Genomic DNA, 25,665 nt, shown 5'->3' with positions numbered 1-25,665 from the left:
GAAGATGATGACTCTTGGCGTCACAAGAATGGCCAGCTCTTCCGCCTAATGGTGCTAACCTTACACACCTTCTCTATCTTCTTCCATTATTTTATTAGCAAAAATAATTAGTTTAATATTAGAATAGAACATTTAAACCTAGTTTATATGTGATAAGTGCTTAAATGTTAGCTAGGGTACTTCAGTCTTTGCATCTATCTTAAGTTTATGTTTTAGTCCTAATTTATGTTTATGTGTATTTCAGGGCAATAAAGTTAAAATGAGCTAAGAACGGTCCAATTAAGCCTTTTTGGAGTTAAGCAAAAATTTTCAGAAAATGGCACAAAGCGGTCAATCTCGGACCTTTGATGATGTTCCCAAAGATGGAGAAGCAAACCAAATAGGTCGGGGCAAAAATTGAGCTGAATAAGGCTTAAAGGAATTTTCCAACTCTGGGGGATCGATCCCCCAGGGTAGGGGATCAATCCCCCAGGACTTGGCAACATTGCATATTTTTATTTTAATGTTTGAGCTTATTTTGTAACCTAGTGGGTTTTAATAGGTTTATTACTTAAGCCCAGTGAGGCCCATTGTTTTTAGGGTTAGTATTTATTAGTTTAGTGATTTATTATTTGAAGAATTAAGTTTTGATTAAGTTTTTTCTTTTTTTTTTTCCTGTACCGTGATATTACGTTCTCTCTAGGAAAAAAGGAAAAGCTAGAGTTTGAAGAATATTTTTACAGAGGCTTTGTCTACAATTGAAGGAAGAAGAAGAAGGAGCCAAAAGATGGAGATGGAGCTTGTTGACACCATGATCATCTTCTCCATGAGCTAGTTCTTCACTTAGGGCTTGGATGAGCCCTAAGTTCATGTAACCCTAACCTTTGTATTTCTTTTCTTGGGGAATTATTATGTTGTAATTAAATTATATGGCCTTGTGATTTCTTTATATATACATGCTTGATTTGATAAATTAAGATTTGTATTGATGAATTCTTCCATTGAAATCTCCAATTGATTGTATGTCTATGTATGATTAATTAGAGATTTTATTCTTCATTAGATGATTAGAACTTAATTCTTTCATTAATTCTATATGTAATTTGCATGTCTATGTGTGATTGCTTTAGGATTATATTCTACATTAAATACTTCTTGTAGTTGTGTTTAGTGATGGCCATAACATGATACTTATTTGATACAATTGTCAATTAATTTGATGGATAAAGGCTTAATCTTGATGGGTTGTTCTACAAATTAGCTTTCTTGTTATTAGTTAATTGTAGTTAAGTAGGTAATTTGTGCTTGATTATGTTAATCCATGCTTCTAATTACAATTAGTATTATTCTCTTGATTGATGTGTGCTCTTATTTGATACATTTGTGAATGTGTATGGTGGGTTATGACGTAGTCTTGAATGGGTTCTACACTTTAGTTTAATTGTCATTAAGTAGACAACTCATTCTTGATGTTGATAATCTATGCTTACAATTGTGATTTGTGATGATAATGTGGCTACATCTATAATTACACTAATGAATTCCCCATTAATTGAAAGCATATGGTTAATTGCATGAGCTTAGTGGTGAATCCTAACCCTAAGACTCTCTTCATATCTCTTTAATTCTTAGTTTAATTTAATTTAATTTACTTGCATTGTCATTTCTATTTCCATGCTTTCGATTTAACTCTAGTTTAATCACTTCACAAAAAATCTTTTTCTCTCTCTCTCTTGTGCAATCTCATTAGCACTAAAATCAAGTTTAATCCCAACACGTGTTCAATCCCTTGGGTTCGATCCCTACTCGCTTCATACTACATAGTATAAGTGTTTAGTGGTTTTATAAATTATAAAATATGATGCCCACTTGACATTAATTTTAAACCTAAAGTGTTGTGCATTATTTTGTGCACACGCTCGGGTCGCATCAATATGTTCGTGATGTAGTGTTTTCGAGCCCACTCATCGACAACCCCCTCCCTCTTTTTCTCTCTCCAACCTAACCCAATTTCCTCTCTCTTTTTATCTCTACCCCACCTTCCAATCACAACCTCAACATAAGGATGGTAACGGGGTGGGTTTGGGCGGGTGTATCCTCCCTCGCCACCGCAACAGTTTAAAAATCCCGCCCCCGTCCTTGCCCAAAATCGCAAAAAGGGGAAAGCTTTTCACCCTATCTCGTAACTGTTTAACATTTTTATCCCCGCGGATACCCGTCCCGCCCCGTTTAAGACCATAATTTATTTATTGTTGAAATAGATTTGCTCTTTTTTTTTTTTTTTTCCTCTCATCTTCAATTTTTCACCATTGCAACTTTCATTTTAATCAAATTCATTTATTAATTTAATATTGTTATATGGGTACTTAATATACAGTGATAAATATATATACTAATGAAATAAGGGTAATTATGTAATTTGCCTATCTAAACAGGCGGGGTGGTGCAGGGCGACCTTCCCCCCCCCCCCCCCCCCCACATACCAAACCCGCGCGGGTTTTTATTACATCAAACCATTCTCACCCAAATAAACAAAACGGTCAAAACCACCAAAAACGGGGCAGGGTGGAATGTGTAACAACGCGCACCTAGTTGTGTCAAGGAACGGGGATGAAGGACGACAATGGTCTGAACCGGTGATAAGGCGGATTAAAACAATGGCTGCAGAGATGTCTTTGGCCAGGATGACGGTGCTCTGAACCGGCGGCGACGACGGAGAACTATCTGAAAAGTGAGCTCGACAAACACATCTCATCGCCAGCTAGTTGTGTCACCGCTGTCCTCAAAGCTGCACATCGCCACATCGTTGGACGCCGGTAGCGGTAAGTTCAGATCCCTCGTGCATCACCGCCGCCGTTCCTAGCTCGCCCGACACATCTCATCGCTGTCCAGTCCTTGCGCCGGCAATGGTGCTCTTTCCTCGCCGATTTACAAAACCGATTGTTAACCACCTCTTCCCCACCGACCCTATTAAAGCCCAAAATCAGAACCTCCTCCACCAAGGTCAAATTTTGGATCTTCCCTTCAAGCTCTCAATGAGATCCGGATTTAAGTTTGCAAATTTATGTCATATTTATATAGACAAATTGGCATTTTTAAACTCGTTTTTTATAAGTTGGTGGTGGTCACCACCTCTGAGAAATGGAGAAAGATTATAGATTAGATGTGTGTATATATATATAAAGAGAGAGAGGAAGAGAAATAAGAAAGGATAAATATTGGAATTTGGAAGAGAGAGAGAATCGAAATTACAGAAAAAAAAGGAGAAAAGAAACTGGAAATTAGTAGGGAGAAATGTTTGGAAAGAGTTAGAGAGAGTTGCAGAGGTCCTTGTCGCCGGAGGTGCAGAGAAATTGTTTGATTTTTTTAAGGGCATTTTTGAAAGAATAAAAAGGTAAAATGAGCATTATATTAATTGAGAATTGTTTTTGCACAAAATAAAAAGAATAAGAGTGCTTTTTGCGCACTTTTTTAATTAGAGAGTAAAAATACTATAAAATGTATACTTTAAACTTATTGCTTGCACTTGCCCCATTATTATTATTGTGGGTCATTGTGACTGCTTTCTCAATGCGTAGTTTTCAGATCTTTGAATATCACAAATTTTGGACATGGAAAGATTTTGCCCATTTAGATCATGAAGATATGTTTTTAAATTAAAATTATATATTTTCTTCGCTTTAATTCATACAATGAAGGAATCAAAGAGAAATTGAGTAATTTTCAGTTGTGATTTATAGTCTGATTAAGAAAAATAAAAATTAAATTTTACGATGATAAAACTAAGGTGTGAGAGTACATTTTATTAGATGTTTTGACCTAAGTTACATAATTTTTTTTAATAGGCGTCGCTCTCATACTCCGAGAACGCTCCCATTCTCACGTTCTGCATGCTCTCTCACTCAAAATCTCATTACTTATGATTTAATTTTGCTGCTCTCGCTTTCACTCACACTTTATATGACTTAATTCATGACATCTAAAAAACAAATGTACAAATCTAACACACACAAATAATTTCTCTTCTTCTTCTTCTTTTTCAAATTTTTTGATACCTTTCAAAAAAAAAATTTATTTTTGAGCTTGATATCTTTCTGCATTGATCTTTGACTGTGATATTTTTGTTAAAAAAGAAAGAATATGACATTTATTAAAAAGTAATAATAATAATTATGACTAATTAATTTTGAACGTGATAAGATTTTGCCCATTTAAATTGAAAGACGACTTTTACAAACTTTACCCTTCCTTGATTAAAGTGAGTAATATTTTTTATATGGTATCATAACTATTTCACGTTTTCTTATTCTTATTATAAAATAAAATGAGGGACATACAATCTAAAAAATTGGGAAAAGACAACTTAAATAAATACAACAAGAGAATCCAAAAAGAAAATAATAATAATAATACTAATAAGAATAATAATAATAAAGAAATAACAGAGAGAAGATGCTACTAGCGTCTGTCAAGTGCCGAACATATTTTTTTCCTCTTGAATTCATATTATGTGCTTATATATAAAAATTTGAATGTAACATTGATATTTTGTAGCAAGGATTACGTTATAATAAAATTACTTTTTCTTTCTGTCAGATTTAGATTTTCTAAGCACAATAACAAGGTGTCAATTGTGAACTTTGAAGGGACCACAAGTAAATTTTATTAAACCCAACGTTAACAATTATTAAGAAACCTATAAATAGACAAATTATTAAATGGTTCTGAAACATTTGAGTAAGAGGAGTGATTGATATTCACATTGAAAACTTGCAATAAATAATCTCACGGACTAATTTTTTATTAGTTATTTATACTAAATACAAGTAAAAGAATGACCCATTCTCTTATTTGTTACATAAATGATCAAATTAAAAACAAACGGTCTACCAATTCACTGCAATTATTTTGTACAAAAATTAATTTTCTTTGAATAAACTAGTGAAAATTATTATTGAGATTTTTTTTAATAAATTAAAATAATAATACACTATTCTAAAATCATTTTTTCAATATAAATTATGCATTCAACTATTCCACCAAATGGAATTATCTAATAATTTCTTGAGTATCATTATCCACTTGTATTACAATTCATAACCCAATATATATAAATGACGTCCAACAATGTGAAACTGTGGGCTATGTTTCTTTGATGCATGGATTGTATCTATTGGTTGTGTGATACAATGACGTGCAACAATGTGAAACTGTGGGCTATGTTTCTTTGATGCATGGATTGTATCTGTTGGTTGTGTGATACGAGAAAAACTAAATTATGCCTGGTACTATTAATTGATTAGATATGGATAAATATTATTAATAGGACCTGTTAAAATAAAATATTTTTTAATATGATATGATATAATTAGTTGATGGTATAATTAACAAAATATTAATGGTGCAAGAAGTCTGTCTGGTGTGAGACCATGGATTGCAAACTTGCAACCAATAATTTCTCGTTGGGATATCAATGTTAGTGGTAATGCAAGGTGTATAAAGGTAGTACTGATCTTAAGCAAACTCACAACTCAAGCAATTCTCAGAAAAAGCTTAGGCGACCTTGAAATTATATATATATATATTTACACACACACACATACTTAGTACGTATATGTTATAAACCTCATTCCCTTCAGAAATGAGTAACCATGGTTCCAAAACCTGTGAGGAAAAAAAGGAATACGGAGAGGCCATAAGTACCCTCCCTAGAGATGATGGTTGGATCACCTATCACTACCACTATGAAGACTTTTGGTGCTACCCAGTGTTCCTTGAAGGTATCATGGCAGCTCAGCAACACTAAGGCTCAACCTACTGATATTATCGTGAGCAACGTCCCAAAATCAAGCACCACCTGGCTTAAAGCCTTGACTTTCACTATCATAACTCGCAACCATTTCAATCCCTCCACCACCAGTCCTCTACTCACCACCATGCCACATGAATGCATCCCAGTGTTAAAGATTGACTTTGTCCAGAACCCGACAATTCGAAACCCTCAGCTTCCACTATTGTCCACACACATTCTTTATACATCGTTGCCAAAATCCATTTTGGCTTCTGGTTGTAAAATTGTTTACATATTCCAGGATCCTATGCATTTGTTTCTCTATGGCATTTCGCCGGTAGGTACAAGCACAAGGAACACTGTCCTATAGAGGAGGCTTGTAAGTTGTTTTGCAATGGAATAACTTTCTATGGACCCTATTGGGATCATGTTATAGGGTACTGGAAAGAGAGCTTGGAATGGCCGGAGAGGGTTCTTGTCCTTAAACACGAAGATTTTATGAGAGACACTGAATTTTATGTGAAAAGATTGGCCGATTTTACGGGATGTGCCTGTAAACTATAATTAATTCGTGTTAAGCCATTCCTTGCAAATAAACATGAATCCCATAATCTTAGAACTTCATTATTCTCACATAGCTATAATGCATAAATAAATATAGTTAGATATAAATACCTTGATCTGTGATTGCAAATATCGTAGAGATCAAGTCCAACATTGAGATCATTTCTGCGGAACGAACAACGTGCTAAATTGCAATAGTCAAAACGTAGAAACCGATTTCTCTTTCTTGGCCTTTTGCACATATAAAACTTTTACGTGTTGTATTCATGAGCGTACATAACTGATGGGAATATATACTTTTATAAAGGCGGAGAGATGACCAGTTTTCCTTTTAGTAACTTTAATTCCACTTTATATCAAAGTATGGAATAAATAGAAAAACACTTCTCCAATAATTAATTACCATAAAGGTAATTTATAAGTTAACCAAATAATATAATATTAATCTGATACCTATTTAATTAACCACTAATTAATGAAATATATCACATGTTCAAAACATGTGAGTCACATAATTAATAAATAATCTTACATTCTCTTACTTTGCCTATATGATAACTTCTTAAGTGGTTTAGTAAAATAGTCATTAGTGTACACCATAAATCAGATTGACTCATTAAGTTGGTCATCATAAATACAATGGTAAATAAACTACTAATGCGAGTCATAACGGTTATATGTCCCTAAATGACACAGTCTCTTCCATGTACCACAACACTAGTAACCTATTCAATATAGTCTATAAATGAGAAGTATCAATAATGATCTAACAATAATGTCTTTTCCAAGACTAGTTCTATTACCACTTATTAAAGCAATACGTACATGTACATTAATTAATAGGAAATATCGGAAACACATCTAATGAGCGCAAAATGTCAAAATATATATAAGCACTGTTAAGCAATCCACAATTAAAAAATAATCAACATTGACTACATTAAAGACCTATTCTTTCATCATGTTCCTTAAATGTCTTGGATTGTAGTTCATTCGTTAATGGATTGCAATCATAAGTTGTGTGATTATATGTTCGATAGACATTCGTTGTTTTTAAACATCTTTTTTAATGATAAAATATTTCAACTTTATAACACCTATTATTTTTTATAGGGAAAAATATAAACATATTCTACCCTCGATAAGATTGATTAGATTTCATTATCAAGGATAATGAAATCAAATCTGACGTGGTTCAACAAGTAAGAATAATCCTACTATAACTGGAGGAGGTCAAAAGGATTAAATCATATCCCGACAAATCTGGTAATAAATCTCCTATGATTTCGCACAAGCGGAAGATAAGGTCAACTATCGACATCAGCAGAACGATTTTGATTCCAATCGACAGCCATAAATAGGGCATCAAGCCATTAAAGAAGGTACGACGTAAAAACTATTATTATTCCCTGCCTTCTTTTTAGACCTCCGTGACTAATTTGATCGTCGGAGAGCTCTTGGCAAGCACCACACCGGTGCCGTCAAGGTTCATTGATCTTCTCCTCTCTTCCTTGCAGGAAAACGATATCGTATCGGACTGCGCGAATTTCAGCCTCAACAGTTGGCGCCGTCTGTGGGAATCACGATTCCCTTGAATCAATTAATTACTCATTGGGTATATATATTTGCAGTCCGGTATGGTTACCGAAAGAACACCGTCGCAGGGATCTGGTCAAAGGGTAGAGTCGGGTGAAAACCTGGACCTCCCAAACGACCAGGCACGGCTTGCAACGTTGGAACTACAGGTTCAAACTCTGAGTCAGGGTATGAACCAGTTGATCCAGCAAAATGCAACGCTCTTGCAGCACCTTGTTCCACCGACTCAACAAAACTTTCCAGGATAAGATCTCTCAAGTCCAAACGGAGGTAATGAAAATCTTGAAGAGAGGGATAATCATTCCCCCCAAAATGAGACTGAAGTGGAACAAAGCCAGGTGGGAACCCGACATAGAGAAGTGGTTCACCCATCTCTCCTACGGAGTTCCCGACCTCCTGAAAGCATAGCCTTCTGTCTTAAGGAAAAGACAAAGAAAGTTACCCATCTCGACTTGCAGATCAAAGATCTCAAGGGGAAAATGGAAGATGTAATGCAGGCTATGAAAGGGAAAGGTTCTGCTGCCGTAGATGACCTGGTACAAAGAACCAACTTGCCTTTCAGCCCCGCCGTTATGAACTGTCCACTACCTATCAAGTTCAGGATGCCCTCGTTCGAAAGCTTCGATGGGACCAAAGATCCCCTCGATCACCTGGAAACTTTTCAAGCTCTTATGCATTTACACGCTGCGCCAGATGAAATCATGTGCCGAGCTTTTCCCACTACACTTAAGGGATCAGCGAGAGTTTGGTTCAATAAGTTGAAGCCAGGAACCATCAACACCTTCGAAGAATTAAGTAAGCAGTTTGTGAACCACTTCATTGCAAGTCAGAGGCATAGGAGGCCGGCTACCTACCTGTTTACCGTGGAGTAACAAAAGGAAGAGTCGATTCGGGAATACATCACCCGATTCAACGCAAAGATGTTGCAGGTAGAAAAGGCGGACGACAAGGTAACTTTGACCGCTTTCATAGGAGGACTCCAAACCTCCAGATTCTTGTTCTCCTTATCAAAAGAACTCCCCACAAGCATGATAGAGTTGCTGGTCAGAGCGCAAAAATACATCAACGCTGAAAACACTATGAGTGCACAGAAGGAAGGAGAGGACAAGAAGAGGCCAGCCCCTCTCGCCAGGGATGAAAATAATACCAAATATAAGAAATCGTTCTTCAGCCAGAGTGACAGCACATATCATGAGAATGACTCAGATGAGTATACCGACTAGAAATTGTCTCGCGGCTGAAATTAGCCTTATCAAGTCATTCACAATAAAGACTGGGGGCATCTTAGTTAATCATTTTAAATAGAGGGTAGCTCCATCATGTGTTATTTTTGTTTTTAATAATGATAGTCTTTAATAAAATTCCTTTTAGTTTATACGTGCAGTATCCCCGTACTATAAGGGATAGTAAATGAGTGTCCTGTATTACAAGGACCCGGACTGAATGAATCCCGTAATCCGTATCCCCGTACTATAAGGGAATAGTAAATGAGTGTCCTGTATTACAAGGACCCGGGTTGAATGAATCCCGTCATCCATATCCTTGGACTATAGGGGATAAGTATCTTGTATTATCAAGACCCGGGTTGAATGAATCCTGTAATCCATATCCCTGTAATATAAGGGATAGTAAATGAATGTCCTGTACTACAAGGACCTGGGTTGGATGAATCCCATAATTAATATCCCCTTACAATAAGGGATAGTAAATAAAAATCATTTATTAAAGAGGTGAGCTGAGTAAAACTTCAATTCCCTTATTAAGGAGTGAAACTCGTATAATTTATTCCCTTATAAAAGGAAGAGTATTGTTCCCTCGAAAAAAAAAAAAAAAAAAACTGAGTTACTATTCACATGAATAGTGCCTGCGGGAATAGTACCCACGGGTACTGTTCACAGGGGTATTAAAAAAAAAAAGAAAAAAAAGAAAAAAAAAAGAAAAAGAAAAAGTATTATTATTATTTATTACATTCCCAAAGCTAGACATGCAAGCTTAGGAATGGGGGGCAACTGATAGGGAAAAATATAAACCTATCTTACCCTCGATAAGATTAATTAGATTTCATTATCAAGGATAATGAAATCAAATCTGACGTGGTTCAACAAGTAAGAATAATCCTACTATAACTGGAGGAGGTCAAAAGAATTAAATCATATCCCAACAAATCTGGTAATAAATCTCCTATGATTTCGCACAAGCGGAAGATAAGGTCAACCATCGACATCAGCGAAACGATTTTAATTCCAATCGACAGCCATGAATAGGACATTAAGCCATTAAAGAACATACGATATAAAAACTATTATTATTCCCTGCCTTCTTTTTAGATCTCTGTGACTAATTTGATCGTCGGAGAGCTCTTGGCAGGCACCACACCAGTGTCGTCAAGGTTCATCGATCTTCTCCTCTCTTCCTTGCAGGAAAACAGTATCGTATCGGATTGCGCGAATTTCAGCCTCAACAATTTTTAATACAAGAAGATCAATAATTGCAATATAAATTTTTCAGCAATCTGAAAAAAATGGTACCTATGACTTTATATCCTGAAATAAATTCTGCAATCATAAATTGTAGCATCAAAGCATGCTACAAATTAAAAAATTCATAATAGACAAAGTAATAATAAATTACTTTACATTTTTTCATAATATTGTTCCTCTAGCCAAAAGGAACAAATAACCAATTAAAAATGTTTTTCTAAGTGTGAGCATATAATCTTTTATCAACTAACTCATTCTTTAGGATTGCATTAGGCTGAATTTATCCCTTTTTATATATGGAGCAATACTGGTTGAACAATGTTCTATACCAAACCTTTCTAGAACTTTTTCAATATATGCTTTCTGAGACAACCCTAAAAATTCACATGATTTATCATGAAATATTTCTATTCCTATCACGTAAGATGCCTCATCCATATCTTTCATTTTAAAGTTCTTAGAAATAACTTTTAGTTTCATACAATAAACTAAGATCACTACTAGCAAACAAAATATCATCAATATATATATAGAATCATAAATATAAACTTACTCCCACTAACCTTCTGATTTATACACCGATCAACAATATTTTCCTTAAAACCAAAAGAAATAATGGTATCATTTAACTTAATATACCATTGTCGGTAAGCTTATTTAAGTTTATATATTGACATCTTAAGTTTATAGACCATGTATTCTTTACTCTATAATGTGAAGTCTTCAGGTTGTTCCATATAGACTTCCTCTTTCTAAACCATATTCAGAAAATCAATCAAAATCAAATTCTTGCAAATATACTACATAGTCATTCAGAATAGTAGATCTCTTTTTTGAGATCATCTTAATGTTATTCCTTGTGGTTCTTTTACAATTTATTCATTGATGACAATCTCATCATGGAGCTGTTGATCATTCAATTATTTATCGTTGTTATACGGTTTAACAACTGAAGGAACAGTTATTTATTTAGAAGTTATAGGTAAAGAGATTTGTACTCTAACTTCCAGAATGATCACATTCTTATTTTTATCACTCCCACTGATTTCACCATTCTCAAATATTCCTTAGCACTATCACTATAGGGAACAATTATTCGCATAACCATAATGCTTAATCTGCATGATCTCTCCCAAGCTTTGTGAAGTATCATTTCTTCCTCACTATCTTTATAGTAATAACAATAAGTTTCTTAATTTAAAATGCTAAATCAAGATCTAACACACCTAAATTTTTAACTTAACTTACTCATTCCATTATGAGAAGTTAATCCCATTGAGAATCAGAACAGATGTAGCATGTGAATTAAGGGATGTAATAAAACAAACATAATAAGATAAAATGCTCACAACAATAATACTTTGAGTTAACAACACGTATGTATAACTTAAAAATTTAAATACAATGTATAACTATAGTACTCCTTTGGGTGACAATTATAAAATGCTAATAATGATGCTTACATGTATTTATATGTATACATTCATTGATGATGTATTATTTAATTAAACAAATAAGTTACCTTTGAATATCCTATATGTACCTAATTAAAAAATACATACAACCACTTAATTTTTTTATTTAATCACTAGAAAATCAATTCCCTTTAGAGAATTGTTTCTCATAGTCAAATAAACTCAATATTCATGAATATCACAAAAAAAAAATAATAATAAATAAATAAAAAAATATATATTGCAAATTATGTTTACCACTAAAATTAATATTAATCAACCATTATGATTAGGCCATTTTGGTAACTACCAACCTTTACATAATATGAATATTAAATTAGATAGTAACTAATTTATGATTAATTATGTCTACTAAAAAAATTAATATTTATCAACATAATATGAATATTAAATTAGATAGAGATTAATTTATCATTAAAAGATATATTTATTACTAAAATTAATATTCATCGACCATTATCGTTAGGCCACTTTGGTAGCTACTAACCCTCACATAATATGAATATTAAATTAGTTAGTAACTAATTAATCATTAATTTACCTATTTAACATTATACACACATAATCATAGGTAGGTTCGATCTCAGAAACTTAATAGTCCAAATTTAGGTAGGTTCGATCCCAGAAACTTAATAGTCCAAAAATTCAATAAAAAATATCATTTTATTTTATATACATAATAAAATATGTTATTTTTATTTTTGGACATGAAGATCATAATTGAATCAATCTAAAATTGATTCTCCCTCATGTATATATGTTTGGGTACGAAATAATCATTTATTTGTATGTCCAATAAGATCAAATTAAATTTCTAAACTCACATATTATTCTAAAAATTCAGATTTTCAATAAAATAAATAAATAAATACACGTGCTTTATGTATTTAATAATTTATTTATTTATTTTAAATAATTAAAATAAAATCTTTGAATTATTGGACAACAACTTATATAACAATAAGTTTCTACAAAATAATAACAAACATAATTCTATTAAAACTTTCAATTTAATGTGTTATTCCAATTATGCACGAAAATCAAGAAACTCAAATTATTTTGGTGTCCACAAAATTATCCATAATTATATTAAAATTAGTATATAATAATACAAATATTTCTTTTCAAAATCATGTACGAAAAGGAAACTTCTTCATTATATTATACTTGTGCGTACATACATCATTAAGTAATTGTCTTTCGTGCAATTACATAAAATTAAAAAATTTATATATGGACACCAAAATCAGCGCACAAAACTTGATCCAAACAAACCCACAGAAAATATTGATCAAAACATATCCACAATGTGGATTTAAAATAATACATTATTCAATTATGCAATCATCATTATATATTAAAAATAATGAATCCCTATACCTTAAGCTTTGATACCACATGTAAACTATAATTAATTCGTGTTAAACCATTCATCACAAATAAACATGAATCCCATAATCTTAGAACTTCATTACTCTCACATATCTATAATGCATAAATAAATATAGTTACATATTTATACCTCAATTTGTAATTGCAAATATAATAGAGATCAAGTCCAACATCGAAATTATTTTTGCGAAACGAACAACGTACTAAGCTGCAATAGTCAAAACGTAAAAACCGATTTCTCTCTCTTGACCTTTTACACACATAAAACTTTTACTTATTATATTCATTAGCGTACATAACTGATGGGAATATGCACTTTTAGAAAGCCAGAGAGAGGATCTGTTTTCCTTTTAGTAATTTTAATTCCACTTACTATCAAAATATGAAATAAATAGGAAACACTCATCCAATAAATAATTATCATAAAAGTAATTTATAAATTAACTAAATAATACTCCGTATAATATTAATCTGACACAATTAATAAATAATCTTACAGTGCCTTCTCATTAGAGGAAGAGAAGGAAGGTATGGTGCAAAAAATCATAAACTTGTGTAGTTTTGAGAGTTTGAGCAATCTGACTGTCAACGTGACCGGAAAGCATCGCGAAGGTAGCTTGATTAAGATTGAAAACAATTGCTACTTTAGGAAAGGGAAGGTCGGGGACTGGGAGAATTATCTGACTGCAGAAATGGCAGAGAAGATGGATCATATCACTCAGCACAAGTTTGGCACCTTGGGCTTGCGTAGATATATTGTAAGTGTCGTTCAATTTTATGGTGTGCAGATTTGGCTGAAGAGAAGTTTGGCAGTTGTGGCTTGGCATAATAAAACCATACGATCATCCCAGGCATGCCCTTGCATGAGCTCATTTAGTTGTGGATTTTTTTGTTCTTATCTTGTATTACTATGTAGCATTTTCAATCAATCTGGTGCCAAGGACAGTAGTTTATTAATTTCCTTTTGAGATTGTAACGTTTTGTTTGTTTGGGTTTAATTTCTCTAGCTGCTTTGGTCAGTATATAACCAAATCAATTGGTAATTGCACACGCATATACATACATATATATAAATCCTGCTTTACTTGTGAATTTAATCTAGGATTGATTGCACTAAACCCTGAACATTCTTCTCTCTCAAAAAAAAATCCTGAACAATCAAAGAGACATTTAACCCCTGACCTATTATGTTTGTTGCAAAAAATTCCAGATAACCGTTCATGGACCGTCTCATATTTAACATAAAAGGAGGCACGTGATTCATGATGTGCCTGGCTAAAATTTAGAATCCCAAATATACTGTTATGACAATTAAACCATATATATATATATTTTTGAACAAAAACACCCAAATTAAAGAAATCCTAAAATCATATTGAAGAAAACCCAAATTGAACCATATTCAGTTGATTATCTCTCTCCATCTTCATCTCTCTCTCTGCATCTTCTTCAGTTGCATCTGGATTTTCATTTGTAGGAACCATATCTAATTTGTGTGTACGTGTCTTCAGCTGATTTGCATGACGTTGTCTTTCTTCTAATTAACGCAGTCAAAACCCACGACACACTACGGACTATTATGGAGGCTATTAATCGGAATGTCGGTGGGGGCGATCCCGATAGAGATGTTCTTTGACAAAGTTGTCTTCTGTACCACCTCAATGCTCTGTTTGTTCGTGGGATTATTGGATCGGATCAAATAGAGTAAAATGCTTATTAGATTCAGATCTGACCCGACCCATTGACAGGTTTAGTTGGATCAGTTGGTTTGCTCTCTTCTACCATGTAATGAGGTTTTACACACACGTAGACATAGAGTTTATACATATTATGATTTCTAACTGAAGAAGAAAATGATTAGAAGCCAGATACTGTAATAATCCAAAAGGTCTTGATTTTGGGAAGAGAGAATCAGAAATTTCAGGAGCTTTCAGCCCATACATATATGTATATACACACTATATGCATGTGAGATCGCCACGGAGTCCCCAACATTAACGAAGAAGGAATTATGTTCAAGTGGGATTGAAATCCAATTTCCGTCTATTAAATATGATGAGGGGAATATTAACCCTTCCCTTAACAATTATGAAGGAAAAAAATACTAATGCGGTCTCTTACCCCCAACAGAATTGGAGAGAGAGAGAGGGGGGGGGGGGGGGGAATAGAAGAGTGTGGTAAATGGGAGTAATAAATGAGGGATAAAATGGTTATTTTAGTTATATGATATTTTGGAATAAATTAAATTAAAAAATTAGGAGTAAAATGATCATTTTAAGTAGTATATGATATAGAAATAAATGAAATTAAAAAATTAGGGATAAATTTTACTTTTCTTATGTTTTTAAAGTAAAATTAGACGTAAATGATAATAATTTTTAAAGAATATTTTAATATAATATTTGACTAGACCTAAATGATAATAGTTTTTGAAAAATATTTTAATTTAATATTTGACTAAAGTGTCACTTAAATCAATGCAATTGAAGAAGGTAAAATGTACATTTGAGAGGCCTAGGGCAATCCCAAACAGAGTTGGAAAGAGCCCAAACCCAAAACCCAAACAACATATAACTTGTGCATTGGCCCAAAGCCCATCACCTAAGTCTCACGTGACTCCATATATTTGATTTCTTGTTACCAATTTAAAAATAATAATAATAATAAGAGTACATTTTCGAAGTCCAAACATAGCGGATTGGTATAATTTAATAGATTTTTCAATTTATTAGTTAAAAAAGAGAATTCATGATGATTGGCTATGATAACGGTTATCTTTTTACATAATTTAAACTTTAACATGTCTTATTTTCGATTTTGCATCAATACAATCCACTTAAATTGAAAAAAATTAAGTATTGAAAGATATAATGAAGCAAAACACAATTTAAAAAAGAGTGATGATAAGGAGTTTGACACAGGGATGAATTTAGGAATTCATATGACCGCCGGGGGGGGGGGGGGGGGAATTTATATAGAGTGACTTTTTCATAATTTCAGTGGAGAAAATTTTAAAATTTTATGAACATAAATGTAAAAATATATAAATTTAGAAATATAAAATATAATAATAAAATTCACAGATCCGTACCATCAATTTTATTTATAAATAAAAAATAATGTGTGATAATGTCATCTCCCAATCATACAAACAACACAATACAAAAAAGAAAAAAAGCACTTTGGGTGGTTATACCAAAAAGACAAATTTAATTTAATTTTTTTTATTTTCATTTCTTTCAACAGTCCAAGCTAAGATAGATATATTATTACTCCGTATTCATCAACAGCCAAAACATTAATTAGTACATTCCATTCCATGGACATATCAATGCAAGCCCATGCTACCAAACCTGTGTTCAGTGATCCGATCCATCTCCTCTGCCATTTCTGCACTTAGATAATTCTCCCAGTCCCCGACCTCCCCTTTCCTAAAGTATGAACTGTTTTCTATCTCCACCGCGCTACTTACGCGATGCATTCCGGTCTTGTTCACACTCAAGTTGCTCAAATTCTCAAAACTACACAAGTTTATGATTTTTGGCACCATACCTTCCTTTTCTTCCTCCAATGAGAAAGTATATCCCATGAAGTCGGCCAATCTTTTCACATAAAATTCGGTGTCTCTCATAACATCTTCATATTTCAGGACGAGAACCCTCTCCGGCCATTCCAAGCTTGCTTTCCAGTACCCTACAACATGATCCCAATAGGGTCCATAGAAACATGCTCCTTTGCAAAACAACTTACAAGCTTCCTCTATAGGGCCATGTACCTGATCAATATCATCCCCGTCCTTGGGATCGATTTAGTAACCTCCTTGCAAAATGCCATCGAGAAACAAATGCATCCTTAGGATCCCGGAAAATGTAAACAATTTTACAACCCGAATTGATAATGGATTTTGGTAATGGTGTATAGGAAATGTGTGTGGACACAAGTGGGAGCTGAGGGTCTCGAATAGCTAAGTCGTGAAAGAGGTCAGTTTCCAGAAATGGGACACAATTATGTGGCATGGTGGTAAGCAAAGGGCTCGCGGAGGGACCAAAACGAGTACGTGTAACGATAGAATAGGTCAGGGCTTTAAGCCAGGTGGTGCCCGATTTCGGCATACTGCTGACGATTGTATCAGTAGGCTGAGCCTGGAAGTGTTCTTGAGCTGACATGATTCCCTCCAAGACTACTGGGAGATTCCAAAAGCCTTCATATTGGTGTTGAAAGCCAAAGGGTTTCCAACTGTCATTTTTAGGGAGGGTAGAGATGATTTCTGTGTATCTTTCGTGGCCATTCGGAGACCTCTGTTTTCCCAAAGTGGTCATTTCATGAACAGATGAACTGAAGGATGGTAGTGTTGTGAGTTTGTTGACGAAACAGAGTCCCAGCTTTATACACCCTTTTTTGGTTGCATTATTACATTATTATTTTTACTTATTTTTAATTTTTAATCGAGAGCTGGGTGCATGCATTAGCCACCTGTCCACAGATGATAAGTGGATTCCCTTTGGTATTTGTCAACATGTGTATGTGGGGTGTAATTATTAGATTAATTTTATTATTAATGATAGGGATGCGGTTAGTTGACCAAACTTGTATTTAAATATAACAATATTTAATTTCCCTTTAGAATAGGATTGTTTCATTTTTTTTATAAGATGCGATTGTAGCTAGGGCTGCAAATGAGTCGAGTTTGGGTCTATTCGGGCTCGGCTCATTTGTTTACTGGGTCTGTTCGACTCGTGATGAGTTCAAAAACTTGAGCTCAGATTCATTTGGATTTTAAAAGTTCAGGTTCGGCTTGTTAATTTTTTTTTTTTTTTAAATTACTTCTCAAAATTAATCAGTATTTCACAAAAAGAAGAAATTAAAAAAATAAATAAAAAATTAGAGAAGGTAAACTTGTATTGTAAATAAAAGAATACCGTATGTTGATGCGTAAATCCTCACGACTCGGAACGACGGCGTTTACCTGCAAAACAAAATGCCGTCACCTCGAATGGCACCGGTGGGGTGCCGGCCGAGAACCCTCCGACGATCAAGTTAGTACTTGTAATCGTATCACATAATAATTATATATATTCTGTTTAGGGATTTTTTCTCGTACCTTCTTTAACGGCTTGGTGCCCTATTTATGGCTGTCGATTGGAATCCAATTGGTTTTGCCGATGTCGATGGTTGATCTTATCTTCCGCTTGTGCGAGATTATAGGAGATTTGTTGCCAGATTTGTCGGGGATATGAATAATCCTTTTGACCTCCTCCAATTATGATAGGATTATTCTTGCCCTGTTGAACCACGTCAGATTTTATTATCTTTGATAATGAAATCTAATCAATCTTATCGAGGGTAGGGTAGGTTTATATTTTTCCCTATCAGTTGCCCCCCATTCCCAAGCTTGCACGTCTAGCTTTGGGAATGTAATTTTTTTTTTTTTTTTTTTTCATCAACCCCTGTGAACAGTACCCGCGGGGTACTATTCCCGCGAGTACTATTCATGTGAATAGTAATTCAGGAAATTTTTTTTTTCCAACCCCTGTGAACACTACCCGCAGGGTACTATTCCCGCGGGTACTATTCATGTGAATAGTAACTCGGGAATTATTATTATTTTTTATTATTATTTTTTTTCCTGCCCTGAAACAGTATCCCACGGGTACTGTTCATGTGAACAGTAGAAGATTTTTTTTTTTTTTTTGGCCCTGGGAACTCTTCCCTCGGGTACTATTTTTAGTACCTTTGGGTAATCTCCTCGTGGGTACTATTTTTAGTACCTTTGGGTACTTTGTCCGGGGTACTCTTTTTGGTACCCTTGGGTACTCTTCCCTTGGTAAGGGAATAAATTGGACGAGCTTTACTCAGGTCGTCACTCCTTTAATAAAGGGAATTAAATTGTATTAACTTTACTCAGCTCGTCCCCTTTAGTAAGGAATTTTTATTTACTATCCCTTATAGTACGGGGATATTAATTACGGGATTCATTCAGCCCCGGTCCTTGCAGTACAGGACATTTATTTACTATCCCTTATAGTACGGGGGATATTGATTGTGGGATTCATTCAGCCCGAGTCCTTGTAGTACATGACACTTATTTACTATCCCTTATAGTACGGGGATATTGATTATGGGATTCATTCAGCCCGGGTCCTTATAGTACAGGACACTTATTTACTATCCCTTATAGTACGGGGATATTTGATTACGGGAATCATTCAACCCGTCCCTTTAGCAATGGAATAAACTTTACGAACTTTACTCAGCTCGTCCCTTTAGTAAGGGAATTAATTACCACATAAGTATAACACGTGAGGGGGAGGATCGTTTTTTGACCTGACCTTTGTAGGTTAAGTCCTGATCTCTGATGACCATACTTTTGTCAGTTAGGCCCTAGTCTTGGTCTCTGATGACCAAACTTAGGGTAACCGGGCACTGATCTTGGATGACCGAGCCTTTGTAGACTTTGGGCAATCAATTCTTAGTCTTGGTTGAATAGGCCTTAGTTTTGGATAACCAAGCCTTGATTTATAATAACCAAGGATTGTACCCTTCCCGTCGTGTAGAGACTAGAAACCCGACTAGCTCGATGTACCAAGGTACGATCAATCTTCTAAACCTTGTCATCATATGTAGATCGGCGATTGATATCGTATGATCCACTATTCTACCCCCCATGTTGGGATCTTGGGTGATAACCCATTCTATAGACATTTATGCAACGGATTGGGTGTCTGGTGCTGCAACAATTTACAGTTGTCTAAAAATATTGGATTGGGTTAGAAGTAATTACTAAAAATTAACCTGCAATGGATTATCAATCCAAAATTCCGCATAATCTGAAGTCGATAGGCCATTCCTGCAAGGGAAGAGAGGTGACGATTGTTGTCTGGTAGGTGGAGGCTTAGTGTCCAGCGACTGGCTTGATGCCTGGTGGATAGAGGCGTGGTACCCAACGGCTGACAGATGACGGTCTGGTGGTCAGTACCATATGACGGTCTGGTGGTCAGTACCAGATGACGGTCTGGTGGTCAGTACCTCGTTGGGTCCAATGATCGCCCTTAACTTAGGAACCTGCTTGGGAATACAGACCTCATTGGACATGGGATCTTGAGGGACATTGGACCTCCTTGGACCTGAAGGTCTTGATACATTCTTGGGTGTAGAAGGCCACCCTGATTGTATGAACAGACGGAGTAATGAAACTCCGTTGCTAGAGACATCCTCAGTAGTAAAAGCTTTACTAGTAGGTAGAGACACCCTTGTTGGTGGTGATCTTCTTGATGGGTGGAGACCTACCCATTTATGTGGGTACAGAAAGACCAGACCTTAGTCTTCAACGATCTGGCCTTGGTAATTGGCTGCTGCCCGATATAAGATAAAGTCTGGTCTTAGACAACCAAACCTCAATAATGAAGGGACCAAGCATCGCTAGATGGAAAACACCATATTGGACTGCCTGGGTTGACGTGCCAAATTTTGAAAGGTGGCATCACGTAACCCACTGTTTTGCCCCCAGTATGATAGACAAGTAATCAAGATGTAGAGTCTCGTCCTTATATAAGAACATGGAAACCCGTTGTCAACTGATGACTTTGGGAAGGTTTCCATGATCAGAAACTTTGGTCTTGCCGTCCAAGCCAAGTCGCGTCAGGATTATTATTTCTTCAGAGAACTAATCGTTCCCACAGACGGCGCCAGTTGTTGATGCGTAAATCCTCACGACTCGGAACGACGACGTTTACCTACAAAACAAAGGGACGTTACCTCGAATGGCACCGGTGGGGTGCCGGCCGAGGATCCTCTAACGATCAAGTTAGTACTTGTAATCGTATCACATAATAATTATGTATATTCTGTTTAGGGATTTTTTCTCGTACCTTCTTGAACGGCTTGGTGCCTTATTTATGGCTGTTGATTGGAATCCAATTGGTTTTGCCGATGTCGATGGTTGATCTTATCTTCCGCTTGTGCAAGATCATAGGAGATTTGTTGCCAAATTTGTCGGGGATATGAATAATCTTTTTGACTTCCTCCAATTATGATAGGATTATTCTTACCCTGTTGAACCACGTCAGATTTCATTATCTTTGATAATGAAATCTAATCAATCTTATCGAGGGTAGGGTAGGTTTATATTTTTTCCTATCACCGTACATCAAGAACTTACAACACTACCTGTTTTATAAGAGCAACCGAGCAAGTCTAAATTTACAACACTTGGAAGAAAAAGAAACTTACAATCCTTGTGATAATAGAAATTTAGAATTGAAAGTCTGATAGATAGTATCTGTGATGCCTTGAGACACCATGAGATTGATGATGCGGGGTCTTCAGGCTTCAACTGGTCTATGATCTTATGCCCCAAAAGAAAAGAAAAAAAAATTGTATCTTTCATGGCCATTTGGAGACCTCTCTTTTTCCAAAGGGGTCATTTGATGTGAAGTGAACGAAGGTTACATGAAGTGAAGGATAGTAGTGTTGTGAGTTTGTTGATGAAACAGAGTCCTAGCTTTATACACTCTTTTTTTGGTTGCATTATTATTATTTTTACTTATTTTTATTTTATTTTTAATCGGGAGCTGGGTGCATTATTTCCTGTCCACAGATGATAGTGGGTGTAGAGGATTCCTTTCAGTAGTCTCTATATATTATGAGCAGTGATGTTGGGGCACCCTCACAGTGAGTCCCCCTATAAGATAAAATTTCTCAATCCATCATCAATTGCATAATGGGAAATTCTTATGAAGAAAAATTTAAGTCACGCTACTTTTTCTAGGGATGTTGTTCTCAAGTTTCTGAGTACGTTTTTATTTTTACATTTTGCGCATGCTCTTACCCTTATTTTAATTCTATGCGACTTAAATTTTATGGCTTTAACACTTTCACTCTCACTCCTGTTTTTATATATGACTTAGAAAAAAATTGATCCTATTGAATTACGAAGTCCATAATCCATATGTAGGGATGTTGACGGATGTGCTTGGAATGGTCATCCCAAACCCTTTTTACTAATAAAAGTGTTTTCTCAAATTTAACATCGAAGTCGGAGTGAATTCGAACACTTGATATAGATTAAAAAAAATTTAAAGAAAAATAATTTAAACTTGAACAAATTTAGCATAAATTTTGTAATTTTTTTTTTTTAAGTATAGTCTAATATTTAACAATCATAATAACAAAATGTTACCAAAATAAAATTAACAGGAAAAATAAAAATTATAACTAATAAAAGAAAATGTGTTTGTATATTAATTATTAATTAGGCCGAGTTCGGAACTTTCCGGGTTTTAATATTTCTTTTCAAATCCGCCTTGATCCCAAAAATCTGTCTCAGTAGGGCGAGTTAAATTGACATCCCTGTCTATATACAAATAAATGTGTATTAGTGGTTCAGTTTTATTCATTTTTTTGCTTGTGTATCAACTAGTAATTCTTGAGGATGAATGATTATGGAAATATATAATATTAAAATTGATTTCTAATAAATTATAAAAATCAGTTAAACTTACTTTTATATATATATATATATATATATATATATATATATATATATATACTCAGTATATATATACGTCTAGCCAAATTAAACTATTATTTTTGACGTGTATATATTTTTTTATGTGATTTTTGTGTGTGTCCAAAATGATTAATTTAACACCTCCTAAGCGTGATGGATGATGGACACTCGTGAACGTGATGGATGATGGACATTGCCACGGTAAAAAAAATAAAAAAAATAAAATACAACTAGCACTGCCATAGGTCCTTATTATTATGGTGTCTAATGCAAATTGAGTAGTTTCAACCATTAACATCTGCCCGATTAACTATAAAGCAGATCTCAATCATCGAATCGACAGAAAAAAAATCTCTTAAAAATTGAATATATAATTATTTTTATGTAATATCATTACAAGTATTAACTTGATTGTCAGAGAATACTCAATCGATATTCCACTCTACTGATACCATTCGATGTGATATAATCTTCATTATTTTACAGATAAATGCTGTAATTTCAGATCCCTAATATTTTCAAATTAACAGTATCTAAGAAACATATATACAAATCTCACACAAATGATTTCTCTTTTGTTTTTTTCTTCTTTTTCAAATTTTTTGATATCCTTTAAAAAAATGTATTTTCAGTTTGGTACCTTTTTGCACTGATCTTTGAATATGACATTTGTTGCTCAAAGAGAGAGAATATGACATTCATTAAAAAATAATAAAAAGAAATTATGACTAATTAAGTTTGAACGTGAAAATATCTTGCCCATTTAAATTGAAAGACGACTTTCATAATTTATTTTTATTATTTTTTAATGAATGTCATATTCTCTCTCTTTTAGCAACAAATGTCATATTCAAAGATCAGTGCAAAAAGGTAACAAGCCGAAAAATACATTTTTTTTTAAGGATATCAATAAAATTGAAAAAGAAGAAAAAACAAAAGAGAAATTATTTGTGTGTGTTTTTTGATATCCTTAAAAAAAAAAAAAAAAAAGGTATTTTTTCAGCTTGCAACCTTTTTGCACTGATCTGTGAATATGACATTTGTTGCTAAAAGAGAGAGAATATGACCTTCATTAAAAAATAATAAAAAGAAATTATGACTAATTAAGTTTGAAGGTGAAAATATCTTGCCCATATAGATTGAAAGACGACTTTTACAAACTTTATCATTTAAAGTTAATCTATTAGGTTACAGGCTTACAGCTAGCAGAAAGGGAAATGCATGTGGGTATAGTATATATAGCTATTGCTGACTTGGTGGTGAAAGCGATCTTATTGGTTGCATTTGTGCAGGGTCATTGAAGATATTGTTCACTTTCGTCCCACGAGAAGCAGGGATGGGGCCAGGGTGTGATGTAAGGTAGGAGTGGGGCAAAAATAAATTTTGAAGGGTAATAGTGTATTTTTTAGTAATTTTCCTCCCGGGATAGTACATAACTGAAAATGAACAAATTATAAAGGTAAATTAATAATAAAAAAAAAAATCAATAGGGGCAATGTAGATCCGTCTTGATGAGAAGCATATGGTCATTTGCATAAAGGTCTTACAAGGAATGTTTATTTTAGAATGTGCTCTCTGGTGGTGTTTAGGGTAAGGATTTGATGAATGTATTGCTATTTGTTTGAGGTTTTATATTAAATAAGGAAAATGATTTTTGTAGGGAGTAGTTGTAGTGAATTGTTAGATTTATTATTTTTGATTTCTTTATTTATTACATAAATAACCAATCAAAAATCATTCGATTAGGCCATTCAGTGCAAATTTTCGATTTGAGCGTCACCACTTATCAAATAATAAGCATTCCACTGGAGTCCTCAACAGTTATGAGTGCTGATGTTCAAGAACCAATTCCTCAAAAGCATGATTTAAAAGATATAGCTCAGTTAGTTGTTGCTGTTGATGAGAGATCAATGAGGGTGGGTCTAGCCAGGCACAACATTAACGTTGTTCTACTGTGATTTGAAAATTATCAACTTAAAGTGAAAAATAATTTATTCGAGTTAAAATTGTTTATAGTTTACCCTCCCAATCTTGTTTATAGGTTCTTAAGAATCTAATATAATCATAAATGTTGAGTTTAAACAACTTAAAAATTTCTCGCACGACATAAATGAAGGGACCAACACAAACCCCAACACCAATGGAAGAATATTGTATTAGTGTTTGTAAGTTATTAACCTAATAAAAATGAAAATAAAAAAATCAATGGATTAACGCATCAATGACTTTGTTTCAAGTGTGTCTCCTCCTTCAAAATAAAAAGTTGAGGGATAGAATCCAGCTGGACAACAACGTGGACATGTCTTCATAATTTTAAATGGGTTTAATTCATTTACATCTTAGGCAATTATACCGCGACAGGGGAAAGAAATATATCTTTTTGACTAGAATTAAAGACAAATATTTTTTTTGGGATTAGCGACATATATTACTCTTTTTGCGGGTGAGTATACACATAGTAATAGTAAATGAAATCAATTTTAAATCTTGGGAAATGACAAAGTTTTTGACATATATAAAACTAAAAAACCAAATTTTTGACAAAGTTTTCTTTATGGTGCCCTAGAGATTCTTTTAGTTCGGCCGGCTTCAACGAGGCAAGACTTGATCAATGGGCCCACACGAAGACACCGTCATCCATGTGCTTGCAAATTGTGAATTGGTCGTCATCTTATTTATTACTTCACATTGTTTTTTTCTTGTTGGCAGTTGAGATTAATTCACACACTGTACATGCAATGAACCCCATCCATGTCCTTGCAATGAATTTTGTGTTACACGGTTTGGTAATAAGTTAATAACTGCAATTATACACACCAAAAGTTGTTAATATTAATTTCTACAATAACATTTCAATAAAATTATTATTACTATATGATA

The 25,665-nt window shown here is 34.1% G+C and overlaps 1 pseudogene; it reads right to left on the bottom strand.

The window, feature by feature from the left end:
• Positions 1-16,605: 16,605 nt before the first annotated feature.
• On the bottom strand, positions 16,606-17,596 carry LOC132281907 (flavonol 3-sulfotransferase-like; annotated as a pseudogene).
• Between the last annotated feature and the right edge of the window lie 8,069 nt (positions 17,597-25,665).

The sequence above is a fragment of the Cornus florida genome, unplaced genomic scaffold (genome assembly GCF_030987335.1).
Source record: "Cornus florida cultivar Cherokee Brave unplaced genomic scaffold, ASM3098733v1 CherokeeBrave_3.0.0_Hap2_Chr11, whole genome shotgun sequence".
Lineage (NCBI taxonomy): Eukaryota > Viridiplantae > Streptophyta > Magnoliopsida > Cornales > Cornaceae > Cornus > Cornus florida.
This window is presented reverse-complemented; position numbering and strand designations above follow the sequence as displayed.